Genomic DNA, 25,021 nt, shown 5'->3' with positions numbered 1-25,021 from the left:
GGACCCCAGAATTATGACCCGAGCCCAAGGCAGACGCTTAACCAATTGAGCCACCCAGGCACCTTCAAAAGTTTGTTTGAATCAGATGTAAATAAGTCCTATTGATGGTATGTTTCTTTTCTTTTTTTTTTTAAGATTTTATTTATTTATTCATGAGAGACAGAAAGAGAGAGAGAGAGAGAGAGGCAGAGCCACAGAGGGAGAAGCAGGCTCCATGCAGGGAGCCTGACGTGGGACTCGGTCCCGGGTGTCCAGGATCACGCCCTGGGCCAAAGGCAGGCGCTAAACTGCTGAGCCACCCAGGGATCCCCTGATGGTATGTTTCTTAAGTCTGTTAGTCTATACATTTACCCTCCATTTCATTTTTATCTTGTAATTTTTTGTTATTGAAGAAATTCAATATTTCCTGATAAGAATTTCCCATAGACTAAAGGTTGATTAGTGCATCCTCATGGTGTGATTTGACATGTTCCTTTTTTTTTTTTTTAAAAAGATTTTATTTATGTATTCATGAGAGAGAGGGAGAGAGAGACAAAGACACAGGCAGAGGGAGAAGCAGGCCCCATGCAGGGAGCCCGAAGTAGGACTCGATCCCAGGTCTCCAGGATCAGATCCTGGGCTGAAGGCGGCACTAAACCGCTGAGCCACCCGGGCTGCCCTGACATGTTCCTTTGTCTTCTGTATTCTCTATAAGTTGGTAATTAGAGCTAGGCCAATGCTGTTCAGTAGAACTTTTTGTAATGACAGAAATGTTCTATATCTGCACTAATATGGCTGCCCACTAGCCACATGTGAGTACTGAGCACTTGAGATGTGGCTAGTGTGACTTAAGAATTGGATTTTTAATTTTATGTAATTTCGATTCATCTAAATATAAATAGCCAAATATGGCTGTGACTACTGTATTTGGACGAACCAGATGTAGAAGCTTGATCAGAATCACTTTTTTTTTTTTTTTAGTTTAGTTTTGTTTTGAAAATGACTTCAGGGGCACCTGGCTGGCTCAGTCAGAAGAGCATGTGACTCTTGATCTCAGGCTCATGAGTTTGAACTCCATGTTGGATATAGAGATTACTTCAATAAATAAATCAACAAATAAATAAACTTTTTTAAAAAGTTAAAAAAAAAAAGAAAGAAAGAAAGAGGGGTGCCTGGGTGGCTCAGTTGGTTAAGCATCTGCCTTCAGCTCAGGTCATGATCTTGGAGTCCTGGGATCAAGCCCCATGTCAGGCTTCCCACTCAGCAGAGAGTCTGCTCCTCCCCCTTGCTCATTCTCTCACTCCCTCTCTCTTAAATAAGTAAATAAAATCTTTTTTAAAAAATAAAAGCAAGCAAGCAAGCTACCTCAGATGGTAATGTGTACTTCCATCATACACCATTGTATTTAGTCTAAATTTGTTTCTTCTTGTCTACCTTCAACTGGCCCCAGAGGTGCCTATACCTCTTATGCATTTCCCAACAAGCCACAGGGTGGCACTGTGGGCCTGATCGCCTCTAAGGAGCCCACCAGCACCATGGGCACAATTGCTTAGCTGCGGCCCATCTACATGGCAATTTTTCCGTTCCTGTTTCGTTCGACTCTATCATGTTCCTTTCATAAAGCTTATAAAGTGATAGACTATTTCATTTCACAGGTGAAAAAAAATGGAGCTGTGTTTCTCAAAGCTTTGCTCCCCCTCTCAGTGAAGAGGCCCTCCTGAGAGCCCTGTTGGAAGTGGGCAGAAGGGAGGCGAAAGATTCCACAGTTGGTTAGTGGCAGAACAGAGATAGAACTTAAATATGTTTCCTGATGCTCATACTTCTTTCTTCTATACACACTGAATTCCATATAGATTTGCTGATGTTAAACCATCCTTGCATGCCTGCAATAACTCTCCTTGGCCATAATGTTTTAGTGTCTTATACATTGCTGGATTCGACTTGCTAATATTCTATTCAAAAATTTGGGGGGCACCTGGGTGGCTCAGACGGCGAGGTGTCTGCCTTTGTCTCAGGTCATGATCCCAGGGTCCTGGGATCAAGCCCCATAACGAGCTCCCTGCTCAACAGGGGGTCTGCTTCTCCCTCTCCCTCTGCCCTACTCCCCACCCACTCATGCTCATCCTCTTTCTCTCTCAAATAAATAAAACCTTTAAAAAAATTTTTTTAATTTGTGCTTATAAATGAGTTTAGTCAATTTCCTCCTTATCTTGTTATTGTACTTATCTGGCTTGGATTTCAAGATTCTAATAGCCCCATAAAATGATCTGGGCAGTTTCCCCTTCTATTTTATGTAATGGTTCATATAAGATAGGATCTCCTATTTTCTGAGGATGGAGTAAAACACATCCATGAAAGTACCTGAAGCTGGATCTCTTCCTTCCTCCCTTCCTCTTTTTCTTTCTTTTGTGGAGGGTAGAGTGTGGGCACTGGGGGAGAATTTTTACTTTCTGTTTCATCTTTTTAAGAGGTTATTGATTTATTCTGACATTCCATTTCTTTTTGAATTGATTTTATTACTTTACATCTACAAGATTGTCTCTTTCATTTAATTTTCCAAATTTATTGGCATGAAGTTGTTCATAGCGATTGCATAGGATTTTCAAATCTCTTCCAGCACACTTTCCTCTCTACCCTGCTGGCTTTTGTCCAAGTCCTGTGCCGCAAAGCCTGCATAATGACTTTGTAGTCGTGATTCTGAATGCCAACCCCAAATGTGCAGTAAATATATACTGTCCATATATTGATGAGATGGGGAGTGTTAACCAGATGTGGAGAGAAAACCACAGTTCTTATGGCTTACAAAGGACATTTACTTTAGTTTTTTCCCCCATAGGAAAAACAGATTTGCATAAAATATGTCTTGGTTTTGTCACTGCCATGCTTACAGATGCCCCTCTAACATTGAGTCTAACTTGTTTGCTAGGCTCTCAGGATCCTGTGGGATCAGCCCTACATAAATCAGTGTGCCTAGTATTGAACTTAGAGTACGGAGAATACAGAGGTGATAACTGCATCTTCAAATCATGCCTATCATTAGTTGGGAAGTCATACAAAAAAACTAGCAAATTATGTGCTGATCTGTAAAGTGCTGCTGTGGATACAAACAGCAGGAATCCCTGGACAAGGGAAGAGTTGGACTAGTTGGGGAAGACCAAGGGATTGGCTAAGCAGAGGAGCACTGAAAGAGATTTAGGCAATAGAAACTTCTAGAAAAAGGCAAAATCTGTGGGATAAAAGCACAGAGGCAAAAAGCAGTACAGGGTACAGAATATCAGAGGGGCCTGGTCTGGGAAGGCATCTGATTATAGATTATGGACATGGAAGGAGAGAAGGCATATTCAGTGATCTCTTCTGTGTGAAAACTAGATTGGGCTGAGAGAGAGAATCAATAGGATTAACTGATATTCTTTCATATAAGAATATATTCTTTTCTTTACCTTTATTTTTTTAAGTAATCTGTACACCCAAGGTGGGGCTCAAACTCACAACCTTGAGATCAAAAGTCACATGCTCCACTGACTGAGCCAGGCACCCCAAGAACATATTCTCATATATAAGAATACAGTCAGTGGAAACAATCCAATGTCCATTAATGGATGAATATGGATAAACCAAATGTGGTCTAACCAGACAATGGAATATCATTCAGCCTTAAAAAGGAATGAAATTCTGACACATACTACAACATGGATGAAATTTGAAAACATTATGCTAAGAGAAATAAAACAGACATAAATGGGGCACTTGGCTGGCTCAGTCAGAAAAGCTTGCAACTCTTGATCTCAGCATCTTGAGTTCCAGCCCCACGTCAGATAGAAAGATTACTTAAATACTTTTTTAAAAAGGACAAATATTGTATGATTCCACTTAGATGAAGTCCCTAGAGTAGCCCAATTCACAAAGACACAAAGTCCCTGGGTTCTAGGGGCTGGGTGGGGGGTGGGGTAGGGAATTAGTGTTTAATGGAGACAGAATTTCAGTTTGGGAAGATGAGAAAGTTCTGGAGATAGGTGGTTGGTGGTGATTCCACAACAGTGTGAACTGTATACTTAAAAATGGCCAAAATGGGAGCACCTGGGTGGCTCAGTTGGTTAAACCTCTGACTTCATCTCAGGTCCTGATCTCAGGGTCCTGAGATCCCCATCTGGCTTTGCACTCAGCCTGATATTGCTTCTCCTTCTACCCTCCCTCCCACTCCCCCACCCCCTCACTCCCCCACCCTCCTCTCCCACCCCCTCCCTTCCCGCACCACCCTTGCTCATGTGCACTCTCTCCCTCAAATAAAATCTTTAAATTTTTTTAATTTAAAGAATGCTTAAAATGGTAAATTAAAATTTCATTTTATATTGTATAAATTTAGAAAATTTTTTACATTCTATACAATGTCATGTTTATTGTGTATATTTTAACACAATCAAAAATAAATATAAAAAATAAAATTAATGCATTCTCATATGCGAGAATACACACATCTATCCTGAGGAATATAAACCAGAGCGAGCAGGGGTTATTTCTGGAAGGTGGAAGCACCGAAAAGTATACATTTCCACCTTGTTTGTCTTCCAAAGAGCATGTAATTTTGTCATCACAAGATAATTAAAGATGAAAAAACTCCAATGGAGCAGGATGGAAGGTAATGGATTACCACGAATAGGGCCTGTGCTCAGGCGGACAGGCACCTCCGGGGAGGATTTTCCTTCTATGAAGGAGGGAGGAGGTCTGCCGACCCTTAAATCCCTGGAGGTGACTGAGGCGGGGAAGCAGACCAAAGTTTAGGGTTCCAGAGTACTTCTGATGCTTCTCCTCCCTGAACAGAGCTGGCAGTCAGCAGAGCAAGAGCACACCCCCAACCTGGGGCTTGGCCGTGGGACTGGCAAGGGGGGGCGCAGGGGGAGCCTGAAGTGTCCAAGGCCACATGGGAGCAGAGGCCCTGAGAAACAGCACCCAGCCTGAGGGGACACAGGCCAGGCCTCTGGGGCTGCCCCGCGGCCTCCCCACACGCAGAGGCAGCCTGGTCTGCAGAACCTGCAAGACCCCTGTGCCCGGTGGGAGCGGCGGCGCGGTCCAGGAGGCCCGGAGGGCGCTGGCATTTGCAACGTTTCTCCCTCCGCTTTGCCCCCAGGTTGCTAGGGTAAAATCCATCAACACACCGAATGGCTTCATGGCTTCATTACTGATTAATGAGCTCCAGCTTTAGGTCTGACAAGCCTTGGACTCGAACCAGGTGGCTGGCTTCCTGCTTTTCCTAACAGCAGGTTCAAAGCCGTCTGCTTCTCCCCGCCCGCCCCGGGCTCGCACCGCAGAGTCGGCGAGAAAGATAACCTACCCGGCCTCCTGGCCTCCTTCTCCGCCGAGGGCCGCTGGACGCAGCTGGGTCAGATGTCTTCGTCCGCCTGGTAGGTCCTTCCGGGTTCAGGGGCCCACCTGACCGGGCACTTGTGCCCTTGAACCCATCCTCGTCAGCAGCCTCAGAGGCATTTCAATATTTCCCTCCTTTTTTTCTTTTTTCTTTTTTTTTTTTTTTAGATTTTTTTTTTAAAGTGATCTCTACACCCAATGTGGGGCTTGAACTCACAACTCCTGAGATCAAGGGTCACATGCTTTACCAACTAAGCCAGCTAGGTGAGCCTCTTTGTTCCTTTTCTTTCTTTCTTTCTTTCTTTCTTTCTTTCTTTCTTTCTTTCTTTCTTTCTTTCTTTCTTTTTCTTTCTTTCTTTCTTCTTTCTTTCTTCTTTCTTTTTTTCTTTTCTTTTCTTTCTTTTTTTCTTTTCTTTCTTTCTTTCTTTCTTTCTTTCTTTCTTTCTTTCTTTCTTTCTTTCTTTTCTTTCTTGGTAAGATTTATTTATTTATTTTAGGGGCAGATGGAGAGAGAGAATCCCCAGCAGACTCCCCACTGAGCCAGGAGCCCTACTCAGGGCTCCATCCCATGACCCACAAGATTACGACCTGAGCTTAAATCACTAGTGGGACACTCAACCAGGTGAGCTGCCCAGGTGCCCCTGTCTTGTTTATTAAAAATCAGTTTTGGGCAGCCCGGGTGGCTCAGCGGTTTAGTGCTGCCTCCTTCAGCCCAGGGCCTGATCCTGGAGTTCTGGGATCGAGTCCCACGTCGGGCTCCCGGCATGGAGCCTGCTTCTCCCTCTGCCTATGTCTCTGTCTCCGCCTCTCTCTCTCTCCCTGTGTCTCTCAAGAATAAATAAATAAAATCTAAAAAAAAAAAAAAAAAAAAAAACAGTTTTATTGGAATGCCTGGGTGGCTCAGCGGTTGAGTGCCTGCCTTCAGCCCAGGGCATTATCCTGGAGACCCGGGATCTTCTGGGTCAGGCCTTCTGACCCCTCCCCCACCTGCCCATGGCCCCAGATCCTGGCATATGGTGACATGAACCATGAGTGGGTGGGAAACGACTGGCTGCCCAGCCTGGGGCTGCCCCAATACCGCAGCTATTTCATGGAGTCACTGGTGGATGCCTGCATGTTAGATCATCTTAACAAGAAGGAGCTCCGGGGCCAACTCAAGATGGTGGACAGCTTCCACAGGTGGGGGCTGCCTGGCCAATGGGGACAGTCCAAGGGGAAGCCTCACTCCTAGAGAGTCTTTGGCCAATGGGACTGGTGATGGGAAAGTCCTCGGACTATCTTTGGTCGATTAGCCTGGATTCTCAGGAAATCCTGAAATTCTGTGCCCCTTCCAACCAATAAGATGGCCCATCAGGAAAAGTCCAAATCCTCAGACAGCTTGGCTAGTTGACCCCATACCCTGTCCAGGTTAGCCAATAGGAACTGCCTGTTGAAAATACCCCAAGTCCTGGGAAGGTCAGCATTCCCTAAAACTGACCCAGTGGAACAACTCCCCGACCTTTCCCAGAAGACCACAGCCAATGGGGAGGGAAGCAGCAGCAGCCACTGGAGTTGTGAAGATTCATCTGTGACCCCACTTTCCCCTACTGCTCAGGGTGAGTCTGCATTATGGGATCATGTGCCTGAAACGGCTCAATTATGACCGGAAGGACTTGGAGAGGAGGTGGGAAGAGAGTCAGACCCAGATCTGAGGTGAGTTTGGAGTGTAAGAGTCCCCCTGGGGAGCCAGGTGGAGGAGTTTGGAGCAATTGGGGAGGGGGTAGGATTGGGAAGGGGAGCAAAGGTCCTAGACACTAGAGTGTCATCTCTCTGTGTGTCTCTCATGAATAAATAAATAAAATCTTAAAAAAAAATAAAGATGTCGTCTGGACTGTATGATTGTTTCTCTCGAGAACCTGTTTTTTCCAGTTCAATCTCCCTGCTGCCTCCAGAATCATTTTCCTAAAATGCCCATCTGGTCATGTCACTTCCTCGTGGAAAAAATTCCAGTAGCTTCCAACACCTACAGAATAAAGTTTAAGCTCCTTAGCATGCCCAGGCTGGCCACTACCTCTCACTCAAGACAGGAAAATGTATCGGACTATTATTTCACAGCTCTTCTGGTACTTTCCTCTCAGAGCAGGCCCAGCCCAGATCTAGTCCCTGGCCTCAGGGCCTTGGCAAGGGTGGCAAAAGCTGAGCCACTGGAGGCAAGTCCTGGTTCAGGTGTTTAGGGAAAGCCTGGGCTGACTGAAGAGGTCCTGCTGGGTGACAAGGGAGGAGAGTGGAGGGAGGGGCACTCTCCCCCCCCCCCCCCAGCGGGTGGGATGGGGCAGAGAATCCCCAGGGCAGAGGCAGGGATAGAGGCCGGCCACCCTGCAAGCAGTGGGGGTGCTCTGCTCCCTGGCAGTGTCCTGGGAAAAGTGGCCTGACCCAGGAGAGCTGGCTAGGTGGCACACCTGAGGGGCTGGGCTCCAGGATCCAGGAGCTCTATTCCTAGACCCCCTAGCATCAGTCCAGATCACTGTCTTGGAATAACCAAAGGCTCCCAAGCTGACATGTAGGCTGGATTCCAGTATGTTGACTTTAAGAAGTACATGTTTCTTGGGACGCCTGGGTGGCTCAGCGGTTGAGCATCTGCCTTTGGCTCAGGGCGTGATTCTGGGGTCCTGGGATGGGGTCCTGGGATAGAGTCCCGCATCCGGCTCCCTGCAGGGAGCCTGCTTCTCCCTCCGTCTGTGTCTTTGCCTCTCTGTGTGTCTCCCATGAATAAGTAAATAAAATCTTAAAAAAATAAAAGAAGTACATATTTCTTTACACTGAACATAAGTTTTCATGGTCCAGAAATATCCATGTTTCCCATTAATAACCCCCCGACTCTGAATGAAGGATACTGGGAGGCTAAATAATTTTGTGGGAAGTTTGCTTAGCAAACATGGTGGACATGATAGAGGACTTCAGCTGCCTCCATTTTATTTATTTATTTCACTATTTATTTATTTTTAGAGAGAGAGTGTGCACATGCCCATGCATGGAGGGGAGGGGCAGACGGAGAGGGAGAAGGCCCCACCCTCAGTACAGAACCCGACATGGGGCTAGATCCCACCACCCCGAGATCATAACCTGAGTCCAAATCAAGAGTCACATCCTAAAAAATAAATAAATAAATAAATAAATAAATAAATAAATAAATAAATAAAATAAAAGAGTCAGATCCTTAACCAATGGTGCTGCCCAGATGCCCCAGCTGCCTCCATTTTGACCTTTCTTTTTTTTTTTTTAATATTTTATTTACTTATTCATGAGAGACACAGAAAAAGAGGCAGAGATGTAGACAGAGGGAGAAGCAGGCTCCATTCAGGAAGCCCGATGTGGGACTCGATCCCGAGATCCCAGGACTCCAGGATCACGCCGTAAGTCAAAGGCAGACGCTCAACTGCTGAGCCACCCAGGCATCCCGATTTTGACCTCTCTAGTTGGGTTTCTTCCAGCTTGTCTCTTGGCTCAGGTGGAAGACCCCAGGGCAAAGCATCCCCTGTTGGGAAATGAAACTACCCCTCAAGAGCAAGAACTGCCCTGAGCCCGCAAGATCCCACCCATGATTGACTCCAAGACAGTGATCAGTTTGACCTTCCTTGCCACCTGCGTGTACCCACCCATCTTTGACCCACATTTTTTCCTTTGTTTTTTAAAATTTATGTTTTAATAATCTTTACACCCTATGTGGGGCTCAAACTCATGACCCTGAGATAAAGAATCACAAGCTGATTCTGACTGAGCCAGCCAGGTGCTTCCACCTCCACGTTTTCCTTATATAAACCTGGAAGTATTTTTGGCGCTTTGGAGACAATATTTGAGATGCAGATCTACTGTCTTCCTGGTGGTGGCCTCACTGAAATAAAGTCCTTCCTTGTTTCACCTCCACTTGTTTCTCTGCCTTTGGGTTTTGTCAGTAGCAAGTGGCCAAACCTGGTCTGTTTGGGACCCCCCCCCACCAGGAGCCAGATGCTCTTGCACCCCTCTGTCCCCACTACAAACATGCCTACCCACTCCTCTTTCTCCTCTGCCCCCTTACCAACAGTACCGTGGTATTATTGGAGGTAGCAATATGCCAGATAGAAAATGACGGTCCCAGACTCCCTTGCAGCTAGGGATGACCACTGACATGTGAGGGGAAGTTGGTGGATGAGGTTTCTCGGAAAGGCCTTTTGTCCTTTGCCTTTCCTTTCCTTCCTGCCTAGAATATGGGTGTGCTGATGGACTTCCAGCAGCCTTGTGATCTGAGGGATGGAAGCCCTGCCCTGAGGATGAAGGAGTAGAAAGATAGCAAGAACCTGAGTCCCAGAAGCCTATGGAGCCACCTGTCAGCCTTGGTTTGCTTATCTCTGGACTTCTTTTATTTTTATCTTATTTTATTTTTTTAAAAGATTTTATTTATTTATTCATGAGAGACAGAGAGAGAGAGAGGCAGAGACACAGGCAGAGGGAGAAGCAGGTTCCATACAGGGAGCCCCATGTGGGACTCGATCCCAGGCCTCCAGGATCATGCCCTGGGCTGAAGGCGGTGCTAACGGCTGAGCTACCTGAGTTGCCCCATCTCTGGACTTCTTTTAAATGAAAGAGAAATAAACATCTATCTGGTGTAAACCACTTATGTTCTGTTTAACAGCCATGCCTAATCCTAACTGATAAAGTGAGCACCAAATTAGAGTTTAGGAAGAAGCATCGCCCAGAGGAATAGTTCCTGTAGGCCAGGATATGAGTGTAGAGCCCTAGCCATCCCCGACCCACCTCACCCCCCCGCCGCCCAGGCTGCCTATGTCAGGAGCCTCAAAGATGGCCCTGGATGTTGGCCCTGGGGTATTTGTTCTCTTGTATACAACCCTCCCTCAATGAATGTCAGCGTAGCTAATAGGAGACTGCAGAAGTGACACTGCATGACTTCTGAAGTCAGGCCATAAGAGAAATGGTAGCTTGTGCCTTCTTCTCTCTTGGATCATTTTTTTCTGGCAAGAGCCAGCTGCCATGTTGCGAAGACACTCACACAGCTCTCAAGAGAGGCCCACGTGGTAAGGAATGGAAGTCTCCTGCCAACAGCCAGTGTTGACTTGCCGGTCATGTGAGTCAGCCATTTTGGAAGTGGATGCTCCAGCCCAGTGGAGTCCTCAGAGACTTCAGTCCAAACTTGACTATAATCTCATGGGAGACGTGGAGTCAGAACCACCCTGGGAGCTACTCCCAGACTCTTGACCCACAGACACTGTGAGAGGGTGTTCAGTGTTGTTTAAGCCGCTATGTTTTGTTACACAGCTATAGCTAACCAACACCCCAATGGGGACCTCTTGGTCAGCTTGGCTCTTGCCTCTGGCAGGTGGAACCTGGTTCCTGCTTGGTGGAGTAGGAGGCTTTGGAGCAGAGCTTCCCAGCCAGAGTGCTGTGGCTACCTAAGTGCAGGTAATGGCCTACAACTCTGCCCCAAGAACTGATGCTTGTACACTTTCTTGTAATTTTATTTGAATTGTATACAACTTCTATATTTTATTTAGTCACCAAATCCTTTTTTATTACCATGATTAGATATATAAAGGAAATAGAATCATTTTTCTTTTTTTTTTTTAACCAAACCTTTTATCAGCAATCTGGAATGAATACTGCAAGTGTTAATCATTTTCAGTGTGTGAAGAGGTTAGGAAGCCCTGGTCCAGACTCCCTACTGACCACTTCTTTCCAGAACATGCTCTGTTCTCGAGTGGGGTCATCATGCAATTACCTGCTTGGATATACACTCACATTTCCCTGAGACTACCATTCTAGTGAACTTGGCCATTGCCCAAATTTCTCAGCTGAAAGCTCAGACCACCACCTCTTGTGCTGGATGGAGGGTTGGGCTGGTTGGAGGAGTGGCCTGTTGATGTCTCAAAACCTACAGATCTTCCCCTCATGAGTTTCCTGCATTGTCTATGCAATCAGCTCCACGTCTGGGGTCACACTATCTGGTTAGAGCACAGTCAGAGCTGAGGTTTGTTTTGTAGCCTGGGGTGGCTCTGGGGGAGGAAATCTTGCTTATCAGAAATGGCTGGTAGCTGGACTTCTCTTCGTCTTTTGTAGCATCAGTGGTTCTTTATTTTTTTATTTTTTTATTTATGATAGTCACAGAGAGAGAGAGAGAGAGAGAGGCAGAGACATAGGCAGAGGGAGAAGCAGGCTCCATGCACCGGGAGCCCGACGTGGGATTCGATCCCGGGTCTCCAGGATTGTGCCCTGGGCCAAAGGCAGGCACCAAACCGCTGCGCCACCCAGGGATCCCAAGCATCAGTGGTTCTCAAAGTGAGGTTCCAGGAGTATCAGCAACAGCAGCTCTTGCAAACTTGTTAGAAATACAAATTCTCTAGCCTCCCCCTAGACCAATTGAATCAGACACCCCCGGGGGGCAGGGCAGCACTTTGTGCTTTAATGAGCCCTCCAGGGGATAGGGATGCAGCTCTGGTGAGAACTTACAAATCTCTCTTAAGTCTTTCCGGGGATTTGATGAGAGTGCATCTTTCCTCTCTACTAAGTCACTCAGCAAGGGTGATGTTGACCGGAGGGTTCCAGAGCGAGGCTGGTGGGCCTTCTGGGATCTCAACCCTGCTAGGTAACCCTTAGTGCTCTTCCAGGTTGGAGACAGTGTGGGGGGTGAGGGGTCACCAATCTCTTAGGGAACTGGGTAAACAGAGCTGGGCTCATAAACACTGCAAAGAAATCAAGTCCCTCTGAACAGTGAAATCACAAGGTGAGCTTTTTAGTATCTTAAAAAAAAAAAAAAAAACCCAGGTGCAGAGGGGCAAATTAATAATACTCCTCTGTGTCCTATTAACAACACTGATCCCCCTAAGGCCTATTGCGTGCACGCATGCAAGAGTGTGTGCGGGTATTCTTCATTTTCTCTCTGTTCCCACCTCACCTCCCTTGCCCCTAGACAATCATTTTAGTATTTATCTTTTCCTTCCTATGGGCTCTTTTCCATGAATATGGGTTGTTGTTATTGTTGTTTTAAGATTGTATTTATTTGAGAGAAAGAGACAGCTCTAGAGAGAGCAAGCACTAATGGGGGGAAAGGGACAGAGTGGGAGGGAGAAGCAGACTCCCTGCAGAATGGGGAGCCCGACGCTGGGCTCCACCCCAAGACCCCAGGATCGTGACCTGAGCCAAAGGCAGACGCTCCACCAACTGAGCCACCGAGGCACTCCAATGAGCTTTTTGTTTTAATGTAAATTGTATAGCCATGTAACACACATGGAAAAATGCACAAATCATAAGTATACAGGTGGAAATTTTTTCACAAAATAGACACACCTTTGTGTGGCTCCCAGCTCAGGAGAGAGAGAGAATGGGACCAATGCTCCAGAAGCACCTCATGCCCCTTACCAGTCACTACCTCTCCAAGGGTGATTTGCATCTGGACTTCTAACAGTACACATTACGTTTCCTGTTTTTGAAATTTATATGAATAGTACCTGTATATATTTTGAATTTACATTAATGGTATTGGCTTATATATATCAGCCTGTTTCTCACCTTTTTTTCCACCAAGGATTAAGTTTTTCAGATCCGTTCCTGTCAATACGTGTACATATAATCCATTGCTTCTAATTGCTGCATGATATTCCAGGGTACACCTCCACCCTACTGAACCATGTACCCTGTCCCTGTGACAGATGCCCAGAGTGCCTGGGGATCCCCGTTACCACAATAGCAGTTGAATGAACACCTGTGCATCTCCCTCATGGACCTGTCTGAGCCGTTCTATGGGATATGTGTTGTGCAAAATGAGGTTGACACAGCAAGCCTGACTGCTTCTACGTAGAAAGGCCAGCTGCCCAGGTTGGCCCTTGACTGGTGCCTGGAAATCGGGATTTGAGGAGGGCTTCCACCATTTCCTACTTTAAAAAAAATTTATTTATTTGCTCACGAGACACATAAAGAGAGACACAGAGGCAGAGGGAGAGACACAGAGGCAGAGGGAGAAGCAGGCTCCTCACAGGGAGCCCGATGCGGGACTCGATCCCCAAACTCCAGGATCACGACCTGAACTGAAGGCAGATGCTCAACCACTGAGCCACCCAGGTGTTCTCCCACCATTCCCTACCTGATAAGAGTGGCCCACTGTGCCTAGACTCTATGAAAACAGTGTGGTTCATGCTGAACTGCTTTCTTTCTGGGAGGTTGGAATGTGGGTCATGCCAGGCAAAGCGTGCCTACATGAGCCCCCAGTAAAAACCAGTCTCTAATGAGTTTCTCTGGTAAACTCCATTTCAAACATGTCATCACTGCACATTGCTGGGGGAGTTAAGCATGTCCTGTGTGACCCCACGGGAAAAGGAATCTTGGACGCTTATTCCTGGTCTCCTTTGGACTTGGCCTCGTACACTTTTTCCTTATGCTGATTGGGCTTTGTGTCCCTGTGATAAATCTCAGCCATGAGTGCAGCTGTATCCTGAGTCCCGTGAGCCCTCCAGGTGAACCATCCTTGTTCCCTCTGCATACATCAGTGTGGTAGATCATTTGTAACATGCTTGTCTGTGTCATGGTGCCTCTGCCCTTATTCCGCCTCGAATGCCATTCTCTTCCTTCATTTACCTTTCTGATCGCAACTTCAAAACTGGATTCACTATTCACATATTGTAATTTCCACCACCTGGAGGAAGTTTCTAGGGAGCCAGTGGGATGCCACTTCCAAAATGAAACACAAGTTGGAACACCCTTACCATCAAGAAAAAGGCACAGTATTTCGTGTCAAAGCAGTGGAATAATTTTTCCTTCTTCCCTTCTAGGTCCTTGGCTGAGACCCCCTTGAAATACAAGATGAAGTAACAAGAGAAAACCAAACAGAAGTTTAAAAACACAGATTCCTCCTGCACGCATGAGAGACACCCAGGATAACTGAGTAACTCCCCCAAATGGCAGAAGCTATCACTTAAATATCATCTCCAACTAAAGACAAAAGATGTTGGGTGTGGGGAGTCAGTTATGTGAGGTTATCAGAAAAAGCATAGTCAACAAGGGTAAGGTTGTTATGCAGAGTTAAGTCACTGTGTTCTCCACTGATGAGTTTCTAGAGATATGGAGTCATCCCCTTCTCCCTGGAACCACCAGAGAGACACACTTGGAAATGGGTGAGTTCCCTTACACCTGTAAACCTCTCTTTCAAAAGGGTACCATCCGCTTAGTTTTCTGAGTTTCACTTATTTGCAGTCCCTTGAAAATAATCAGCCTATAATGGTCCTTATGCCAAAGAGACTTATTTTGGGCTGGTAAAGTGTGCTCCCCTACAGTGTCATTTTAGATTTTATTTTATTTTATTTTTTAAAGATGTTATTTATTTGAGAGACAATGAGAGCCAGAGAGGCAGAGGGAGAAACAGACTCCCTGCTGAGCAAAGAACCTGATGCGGGGACTCGATCCCAGGACCCTGAGATCATGACCTGAGCTGAAGGTCATGATCAGACACTTAACCAACTGAGCCACCCAGGCACCCCCATTTTGAATTTTAGGGGCAACATACACCCCATTCTAGCCAGCTGCTCTGATCCAATTGCTGAGAAACAGGGAGGCAGACAGTTCAGAGGGCACCCAGAGCAAGAGACAGCTCTGCTATGGTACAAGCCACTCTGCCACTTGGGCTGATGGTTCTCAAAAGCCTCTCTGGATAGGGATGCTGTATGGAGCCCCTGACAAGCCCAGATAAGAGAATCACACACAGACCCCTAGGGTTCAAAGTAAGGCTCTTGTCCCTTCTGCAGCCAAGTGTCTTCCTAGATTTCCATCAGATGCCTCATCACAGAACATCTTCAAAATGTGGTTCACCACTTACTCGTAGGAACCTTTCTGCAGACAGCTGCACCCTGTGGCCTTGCACTGACTTTGGGTTTTATTGAACTGGATTTGTAGCCGTTTGCCTTGCTAAGCGATCCATCTGTGTTGACCTTGCCTTCTAAATAGTTATGCGATGTTGAGCAAATTAACTCATCTGTTGAAAAGTGAGAATAACAACTCTACCTTGCAGTGTTGGTTTCTTTTTTTTTCTTTTTTTTTTTTTTTTAAATTTTTATTTATTTGTGACAGTCACAGAGAGAGAGAGAGAATGAGGCAGAGACACAGGCAGAGGGAGAAGCAGGCTCCATGCACCGGGAGCCTGACGTGGGATTCGATCCCGGGTCTCCAGGATCGCGCCCTGGGCCAAAGGCAGGCGCCAAACCGCTGCGCCACCCAGGGATCCCTGCAGTGTTGGTTTCAAATAAAGTATATAGAGCTTAGAACAGGGGCCCCAAAACAATAGTGTTTATTGACACTGGGTTGTTAAGAACACAGTATGGTGGTTCCTCAAACAATTAGACATAAAAAAAAAAAAAAAAAAGAAAAAAGAAAGAAAAGAAATACAGACTTACCATATGACCCAACAATTCCACTTCAGGGTATGTACCCAAAAGAATTGCAAACTGGGACTCAAATAGATTTGCACACGCACGTTCATAGCAGCATTATTCACAATAGACCAGAGGTGGAAGCACCCCAAATGTCCAGTGATAGATAAATGGGTAAACCAAATGTGGCATACACATCCAATGGAACATATTATTCAGCCTTAAAAAGGAAGGGAATTCTGACACATTCTGCAACATGAATGAACTTTGAAGACATTAGGCCAAAATAAACCAGTCACAAGAGGACAAGTATGGTATGATTCCACTGGTATCAAGTACCTGGAGTTTGCCAGACTCATAGAAAGTAGAAAGGTGGTTGCCAGGGGTGGGGGGGTGGGGGAGAGAGGGAAATGGGGAGTTCTTTAATGGGCACAGATTTTCAATTTGAGATGATGATTAAGTTCTGGAGATGGATGGTGGTGATGGTTGTACAACAATGTGAATGTATTTAATGCCACTAAACGGTACATTTGAAAAATGATTCAAGTGGAAATTTTATGTGATGTATATTTTATAACAAAAGGTACGCAAATAAAATGCAATTAAGATTGCTTTAGGGAAAAAAAAAAAAAAAGATTGCTTTAGGGGTACCTGGGTGGCTCAGTGGTTGAGCATCTGCCTTTGTCTCCAGGCATGATCCTGGGGTCCTGGGATGGAGTCCCACATTGGGCTCCCTACAGGGAGCCTGCTTCTCCCTCTGCCTATGTCTCTGCCTCTCTCTGTGTGTCTCTCATGAATAAATAAATAAAATCTTTAAAAAAAAATAGATTGCTTTAAAACTAGGTTGTTAACTTTCTAAGAGCAGGGAGTGTATCTTTTACTTCTTTAGTGTCAGTCAATTAAAAATATTCATGGAAGCCTGACAACCATATGTTGCCGAAGATGTAGAGCCTGTCCCCACAGAGCTCATGTTCCAGATGAGTCTACCTCTCCCCATAGTGCCTGGTGAAATGTGTCAGACACAGGGAAGGGCCTGCTGAGTGGTGACAAACATTTGCACAGGGCTCAGTAGCTATTTGTTATCACCTCTAAAGCAGGCTTTAGGATTTTCTGAGGGCAAGGTCCTTATGCTTAGCTGTGGTAGCCAGCCTCCAAGATGGTGATCCAGTGATCTCTGCTTCCTGGTATATTCACGCCTTTGCTTAATCCTCTCATTGAGTGTGGGTTGGCTTGACAAATAAAAGAAGGCAGAAGTGATGATGTGTAATTGGAAGACTAGGTCATAAAAGGTAGAGTGTGTGGCTCATCTCTCAATATCTTTCTCCCCCTCAATACTGACACTGGGGGAAGCTTGTCCTGAGCAGCCCTATGGAAAAGCCAACAGGGCAAGGAACTGAGGCCTCCTCCGGCCAATAGCCACATGAATGAGCTCAGAAGCAGATCCTCTAGGATCGCCTGGGTGGCTCAGCGGTTGAGTGTCTGCCTTTGGCTCAGGTGGTGATCCTGGGGTTCTGGGATCGAGCCCACATAGGGCTCCCTGTGGGAAGCCTGCTTCTCCCTCTGCCTGTGTCTCTGCTTTCTCTGTGTCTCTCATGATGAAAGAAAGAAAGAAAGAAAAAGAAAGAAAGAAAGAAAGAAGAAAGAAAGAAAGAAAGAAAGAAAGAAAGAAAGAGCAGATCCTCTAGTTTCAGTAAAGTCTTGGGAGAGTATACCTTTACTACAGCCTTCCCCCCAAGACCCTCAGAGCCAGAGCACCCAGATTCCTGACCCTCAGAAACTGTGTGCCATAACTGTCCATTATTTTAAGCCACTAAGTATTGGAGGCTTTTGTTACACAGCAATATATAACTAATATCTTCCCCCATCACAGCGCTGTGGTTCCCACTCGAACCCTGGAACTAGACTCCCTGGACCCACATCCTGGGTAGGCCACTTCTAAGCTGTGTGACCTTGAGCATGTAACAATTTTCCTGTGACTCAGATTCTTTGGTTATAAAATGAAGGATACGATCTCATGAGGTTGGGAGGATTAAATAAATAGGTATAAAGTGCTTAGCAAGGTGCCTGGCATATAATTAGCAGTAGGTAAATGGCCACTGCTGTTACTGTCATTATTATAGGTGATGGGAGAATCGCACGGCCAGCGTGGGGATTAAGTGTGCCAGTAGTACGATGCTCTTGACCTCCAGGTAAAGGGGACAAGAAGTCTTTGCAAGTGCCCCTGAAACAGGCCCCCATGGTTTTATCTCGATGCACAGCATTACTGGCCTCTACTTACTGCAGATGGGCCCGTGCTGCCTGGGGTGAGGGGGGGGCACTTAAGGGATGGCCCCTTGGATGCCAGGCTCAGGAGCATGCCCATCCTTGGGGGAAGCAGCTGCCATTCAGAACACATATCCCCAGGTTTTTAACATCCCTGCTCTGGAAAATGAAGTCAGAGAATGCTCTAGATCAGTTGGACTATGGCCAAAATGAGAAATGCTGGGATTTCTAGTGTCTAGGATTCAGTGAGTGTCATTTCCCTTTTTCCCAAAGGAAAAACGTTTGATTCCAATTTATTGGTAGATCCCAAATATGCTTTTTCCCACAACTGGAAGGTATGATGTAGTATGTCCACTAAAGAAGAGAAGGGTTGGGAAAAATGCAAATGGGAAACTTCTACCATAAAAGCAAATTGAAGGGGCGGACGGATGGAGTAACTGGGTGATGGGCATTAAGGAGGGCACTCGATGTGATGAGCACGGGGTGTTATGCGCAACTGATGAATCACTAAATTCTACCTACGAAACTAATTTAAAAAAAAAAAAAGCAGGGGATCCCTGGGTGGCTCAGTGGTTTAGCGCCGCCTTCGGCCCAGGGTGTGATCTTGGAGTCCCAGGATCAAGTCCCACGTCAGGTTCCCTGCGTGGAGCCTGCTTCTCCCTCTGCCTGTGTCTCTGCCTCTCTCTCTCTCTCTCTCTCTTTGTCTCTCTTTCTCTGTGTCTAATGAATAAATAAATAAATTCTTTAAAAAAAAAAAGCAATTTGAATTACTAAGTGAAAGAAGCCAATCTGAAAAGGCTACATACTGAGTGAGTCCAACTCTAACATTCTGGAAAAGACAAAACTATGGAGACAGTAAAAGGATCAGTGGTTGCCAGAGCTTAGGGGGAGGGAAGAAGAGGCAGAGTGCAGAGGATTTTTAGGGCAATGAAATTAGTCTGTATGACACTGTAATGCTGGATACATGTCATTATGTCAGCGAGCCCTCTTGCTCAACTATAGACCCCAACAATTAAAACCAGGAATAGACAAGTCTGCTTACCTCATACTCTAACTAAAACCCATTGTGCTTATTTCTTATCACATTTTCTTAAGGCATTGACGAAGATGTTTTGCAATGACCAGAACATTCCAAGCACCAGACCAGAAAAGCCCTGATACCAGTGGAATGCCTAGAAGGCCACACCCCACACGTCCTCTTCATGGCCTGGACCCATACTGACCCCCATGCACGATCATGCGCTCCCTGCCTGCTCTCTTGCACATACCTCCCAAATCTCTCTCTCGAAAGCTCTAGATGTCCATCTTGCAGGCAGAGAGGTCGCTTGAGCCTGCCACCAGCCCCAGTTGCCAGCACCCGAAATAAATTTCTCCCTTTCTCTCTTCCAAACCCTCACCTCTTGAGTTATTGATGTCTCTTGCGGTGAGTTTATGTGAGTTTGTTTGGCAACAGCATTGGCAAACTTTTTAAAGATTTTATTTATTTATTCATGATAGACATAGAGAGAGAGAGAGAGAGAGGCAGAGACACAGGCAAAGGGAGAAGGAGGCTTCATGCTGGGAGCCCAACGTGGGACTCCATCCCGGGACTCCAGGATTGTGCCCTGGGCCAAAGGCAGGCACCAAACCGCTGAGCCACCCAGGGATCCCCAGCATTGGCAAACTTAACCAAGAGCTGCACTTTTGACTTGTCTGGCCCCCAATTTCCCGGGGATTCCCCTGGACTGAGCAGGTGGCCGGGGCAGGGCCAGGACTCACCTGTTTCCTGGGTGAGTGGCTGTAATAGATCAAATCAGTAACAATTCTACATTTGTGCAAAGCCATAGAACGTACACCACCAAGAATAAACCTTAAGGTAAACTACAGACTCTGAGTGATTATGATGTGTCAACGTATGTTCATCAGTTTAACAAATGTGCACTCTGGTGGGGGATGTTGATATTGGGGGAGGGGGGAGGGCTGTGTATGTAGAGGGGGCAGAGGGTATATGGGAACTCTCTTATCTTCCTCTCAATTTTGCTGTGAACCTACAACTTCTCTAAAAACTAAAAGCTTGATAGAAGGCATGTGATTTAGAAGCCCGTAGAGTACAAGCAACAGAAGTTTCAAGCTCGTTGAGCTTGAAGGTTATAGGTCACAGGTGCCTGGTGAACCAGAAGACAGGGATTATTGTTGCCGCAAGATGGGGGAGGGGGCTGCTGCGGTGGGCCTCAGAAAGGCCTAGAAGGCAGCTGGGAGCATAAGCAGAATTCCTGTGGTCTGACCCTCTGTGCTTAGCAGCTCTTTATGCTGTCTCTCCCTTTCTCTCTTTCACGCTCTCCCTCCTTCCCTTGGTCTTTTCTTCTCCCTGACTGCTCCCTCTGCCTCCTCAGGCTTACAGCCCCCCACAGCTCCCCTGTTTACACACCCAATGGCCTCTGGCTCTTCAGACATTTTTTCTCTTTCTCCATCTCAATCCTAAATTCCTGGGTGAGGGGACTCTGGTGGCCCTGTACCTTGGGGCAGCTGTGTGCCCCCTGCCCCAGCACCTCTGGCCCTGATGGATGGAGGTGGGCACCCAGAACAAAGGAAGCTGCCTGGGAGCCCACCCTTGCTCAGAAAGAAAGTGAATGGGGAGGCAGGGGTGGAACTAGGAGCTGGTGTGGAGGGCTGGTGGCTCTCTGGGCCTAATTCTGCGACATGTGACAGTCGTCCCCTTAGGAGCAGGAACATTACGTGAGCTGCTGGCAGAACTCTGCCCCACTTTCTGTGCTGGCTGTTGGTGCCTGCTTTCCCTTTTGATTTAATTCCTTGCAGGGGCTCTGATTTGGAGCATGGCATTGGAGGAATTCTTTACGGCCAACTAGCCTTCGTTCCTCCTTCTTACATAACCAAATGGCAACCGAGAGCATGTTTGGATTCTGCTTGCTAGCTTTCTTTTCCCCTCCGGTGCAGCAGTTTATTTATTAATTACCGTGCAAAATAAATAAATAAATAAATACATACATACATACATATATAAATAAGAAGTAATAAAATAGCCTTGCTTCTGTTCTGGTCCGCGTGCTGGGGGCTCATTTGTCTGCAGCCGGCGCGGGGAAGCCGAGTGCTGGGCCCGGGGGAGGGGGCCCCCACCGGGAGTGTCCGCATCGTCCGCTGCGGATGCCACCGGCCAATGCAATTCATTCATTCTCCCTCCTTCCCCTCTGCCCGCCTGCCCACCCCCCCTTCCTCCCTCCCTCCCCGCTCGCGCCGCGGGGTCTGGGCGCCCTTGCAAGGAAAGAGGGCTTCCTGGGAGGGTGGCTTCGAGGCAGGAGAGCTCGCATCAATCATTCCAAACGGGAAGCGGGACGGGGTCGCTAAGGCGGCGGAAAGTCGGGTTCCAGACTGCCTCGGGGGGCGCTCCACGCCCAGCCGGGGCCGCCGCGCCCCCCATCTCCCCGGCCCTCGGCGCCGCGCCCCTTCACTTCGGGGCTGCGCGGGTGTACAGCCGTCGAGGATCAGAGCCCAGGGGTCCCAGGGCTCCCGGAGAGTGTGACTCAGCGGGGCAGAGGTCTCCCGCTCCCCAAGGCCGGGGCGTCCCAGGGCGACCGGAGGCCAGGGCGTGCGCAAAGCCGCAGGCGGGTGGGAGGGGGTGGGGATGGAAGGCCTGAGAGATGCTTCTGGCCCCTCCCCGGATGGTTTGGAGCGGTTGGTAATTCAGGCTGGCCCGCCTTTTCCGGCCGCTCCCAGCACCCTCACCCTCACCCCCACCCCGAGCCCGGGGCGCGCGCCACGGGGCAGGCGAGCCTGGGCGCAGCCACTCCTGGAAGCCAGAGCGTGGGCAGGAGCGGCCGGGAGAGCCGCCCTGGGCCCCCGGGAGGCTGCGCTTCCTCAGCGTCCCTTCCCGCCCGGGACGGCTGGGGGCGGGGAGGCCGGGGCGCCTGCCCTCTTGGAGCCCTGTCGGGGGCGCCGGCGGCCTTTGGCGAGGTTTGTGGATGTGGGGTCAGGCCAGGCTCCTCGTCCTTGTTCACGTCATGAGACACCCAGAAAATTTATATAATATCCCAATGACTTTCAGGGGTGAACTGGAGAGTATTTGGAGAGTCAAAATGGGGCCTGGTGGGAAAAGAAATGATTTAACTGTATTATGCAATCATGTAAAGAAAATGAAAAATAAACTATTAGAAGCGGTGTTAAATATCCAGCTTCCTAATGAAATTTTCACAACCCTCCTTTTTTTTTTTTTTTTAAGATTTTATTTATTCACGAGACACAGAGGCAGAGACATAGACAGGAAGAAGCACGGTGGGACTCGATCTGGGGACTCCAGGATCAAGCCAGGACCCCGCCTGGGCAGAAGACTGGTGCTAATCCGCTGAGCCACTGAGCCACCCAGGTGTCCCTCACAACCCTCCTTTCATTTCCTCCTTTCTACTATGGAAAATTTCACACATGTTTAAAAAATAGATGAATAGATAATGAATCCTCAGCTTCATCATTTACCAAGGTAGGGTCAAATTTTTAAAAAATATTTAAGAGACACCTGGGTAACTCAGTGGTTGAGCATCTGCCTTCTGCTGGGGTGATGATCCCTGGGTCCTGGGATCGAGTCCCCCATCCAGCTGCCAATGGGGAGCCTGCTTCTCCCTCTGCCTACATCTCTGCCTCTCTCTGTGTGTCTCTCATGAATAAATAAAATCTTTAAAAAATATATTTTTTTAATTTAAATTCAATTTGCCAACATATGGTATAACACCCAGTGCTCATCTCATCAAGAGTAGGGTCAATTTTGTTTCATCTCCTCCCTCACCCACTTCCCCCTCCTGTTCTTATACTTTCTAAAAAAAAAAAAAAAAATAGAAGATTTATTTATTTATTTATTTGAGAGAGCGAACACAGAGTGGGGAGAGGCAGAGGGAGAGGATGAGAGGATGAGAAAAAAAATCTCAAGCAGACGCCAGGCTGATCTCTGAGCCCAACATGAGGCTCAATCCCACAACCGAGACCATGACCTGAGCCAAAATCGAGTCACTCACTTAATTGAGCCACCCAGGCCCCCTATCCTTTTTTTTTTTTTTTTAAGATTTTATTTATTTATTCATGAGACACACACACACACACACACACAGAGGTAGAGATACAGGCAGAGGGAGAAGCAGGCTCCATGCAGGGAGCCTGATGCGGGACTTGATTCTCCGTCCCTAGGATCAGGCCCCGGGTGGAAGGCGGCACTAAACTGCTGAGCCACCCAGGGATCCCCACGTTGAAATTTCTTACTGTAATGCAAATGGATTTTTTTTTTTTATTTATGATAGTCACAGAGAGACAGAGAGAGAGAGAGAGAGAGAGAGAGAGGGGCAGAGACACAGGCAGAGGGAGAAGCAGGTTCCATGCAGGGAGCCCGACGTGGGATTCGATTCCGGGTCTCCAGGATCGCGCCCTGGGCCAAAGGCAGGCGCCAAACCGCTGCGCCACTCAGGGATCCCTGCAAATGGATTTTGAAACTAAATGTATCTCTTCCTATAAGGCACTTAAAATAAAGATGGTCTAATGGGAAGAAGGCACGTTCATTAGAGAGCAGCCAACCTGTAGTTGGCATGGACACCATGAAACTGCTCACCAGCCACAAAAGGATAGAGGTATCTGATACATGTGGAGATGGTGTTTCTGGGCACACTGTGGTGGCCCGCCCAGTCCCCCCCCCCCCCCCCCCCCCCCGCCACCCCGCTCTACCAGCCTCATACTGCACTGCCAAAACTGTGTCGGTGACAACCTCTGGTATGGGGCAAGAGCAGGCATGGTGACAAACTCCAAGTTAGGGTCTACAGTTAGTTTTCTTTTTTTTTTTAAGGTTTTATTTATTTATTCATAGACACAGAGAGAGAGGGGCAGAGACACAGACAGAGGGAGAAAGCAGGCTCCATGCAGGGAGCCCGATGTGGGACTCGATCCCGGGGCTCCAGGATCACACCCCAGGCTGCAGGCGGCACCAAACCGCTGCGCCACCGGGGCTGCCCTACAGTTAGTTTTCAAACAAGCCAAAGGAAGAGCTTTTCTTTTCTTTTCTTTTTTCTTTTCTTTTTTTCTTTTCTTCTTTTCTTTTCTTTTCTTTTCTTTTCTTTTCTTTTCTTTTCTTCCTTTTCTTTTCTTTTCTTTTTTCTTTCTTTCTCTCTTTCTTTCTTCTTTCTTTCTTAAGATTTTATTTATTTATTCATGAGAGACAGAGAGAGAAACAGGCTCTATGCAGGGATCCCAACGTGGGACTCAATCCTGGGACTCCAAGATCGCCCAAAGGCAGGTGCCAAACCGCAGAGCCACCCAGGGATCTCCAAGGAAGAGCTTTTCAAAGTTTGTAGCTACTTTTAGCAGAAATGTCAAACTACTGAAGATTCTTCTTTCGATGGAAGATTATGGATTTTGCCTTAACGTTCCTGTCCTTAGTACCCACTTTGTTGTCACACAGTGTGATGGGGATGTTTTCATATACTCGTACCAAATCTCTATGCCAGTTAGGCACATCCTCAGAAGTAACGCTTCATGTCACATGGAACATTACAATGGCACACAGGGTTTATACATAATAGTAATCTCTTGGTCCACCAAATTTCTCCTGACCTATTGTATTCCATACATTGGACTGAATGGTCCTCTTGCTGGTGTGGAACACAAAGGAATGGGCCTCAACCTCCGATGTAGTCACATGATTCTCCAATTCACCAGATGATGTTTCATGAATGTCATTTTTCCATCATCACCAACCAATACAAGTTTGAACTGAATTTGTGATTCTCCCTGGGCAGTTTCCAGAAGCATCCCCATGCCCCATCTGACTGAGGGCATTATGACCATTATTCTTGCATTTACTGTTAACAGGATAGCATTCTCCATCTGTGTACCCTCTTGTCAAACTAGGCAATAGTCCATAAGACCGTCCTCACTTCTCACACCAACTTCAGAGTTCAGGGGTCCCCAAGACCACCCTCAGGTTTGATTATTTGCTAGAAAGAACTCATTGAATGTTGTTATACCCATAGTTATAGTTTATTACAGTGAGAATACTGATTAAAATCAGTTGG

The 25,021-nt window shown here is 47.0% G+C and overlaps 1 pseudogene; it reads right to left on the bottom strand.

Moving 5' to 3' along the window:
• Positions 1-13,693: 13,693 nt before the first annotated feature.
• LOC119878102 lies at positions 13,694-24,764 on the bottom strand (annotated as a pseudogene).
• Between the last annotated feature and the right edge of the window lie 257 nt (positions 24,765-25,021).

The sequence above is a fragment of the Canis lupus genome, chromosome X (genome assembly GCF_011100685.1).
Source record: "Canis lupus familiaris isolate Mischka breed German Shepherd chromosome X, alternate assembly UU_Cfam_GSD_1.0, whole genome shotgun sequence".
NCBI lineage: Eukaryota > Metazoa > Chordata > Mammalia > Carnivora > Canidae > Canis > Canis lupus.
This window is presented reverse-complemented; position numbering and strand designations above follow the sequence as displayed.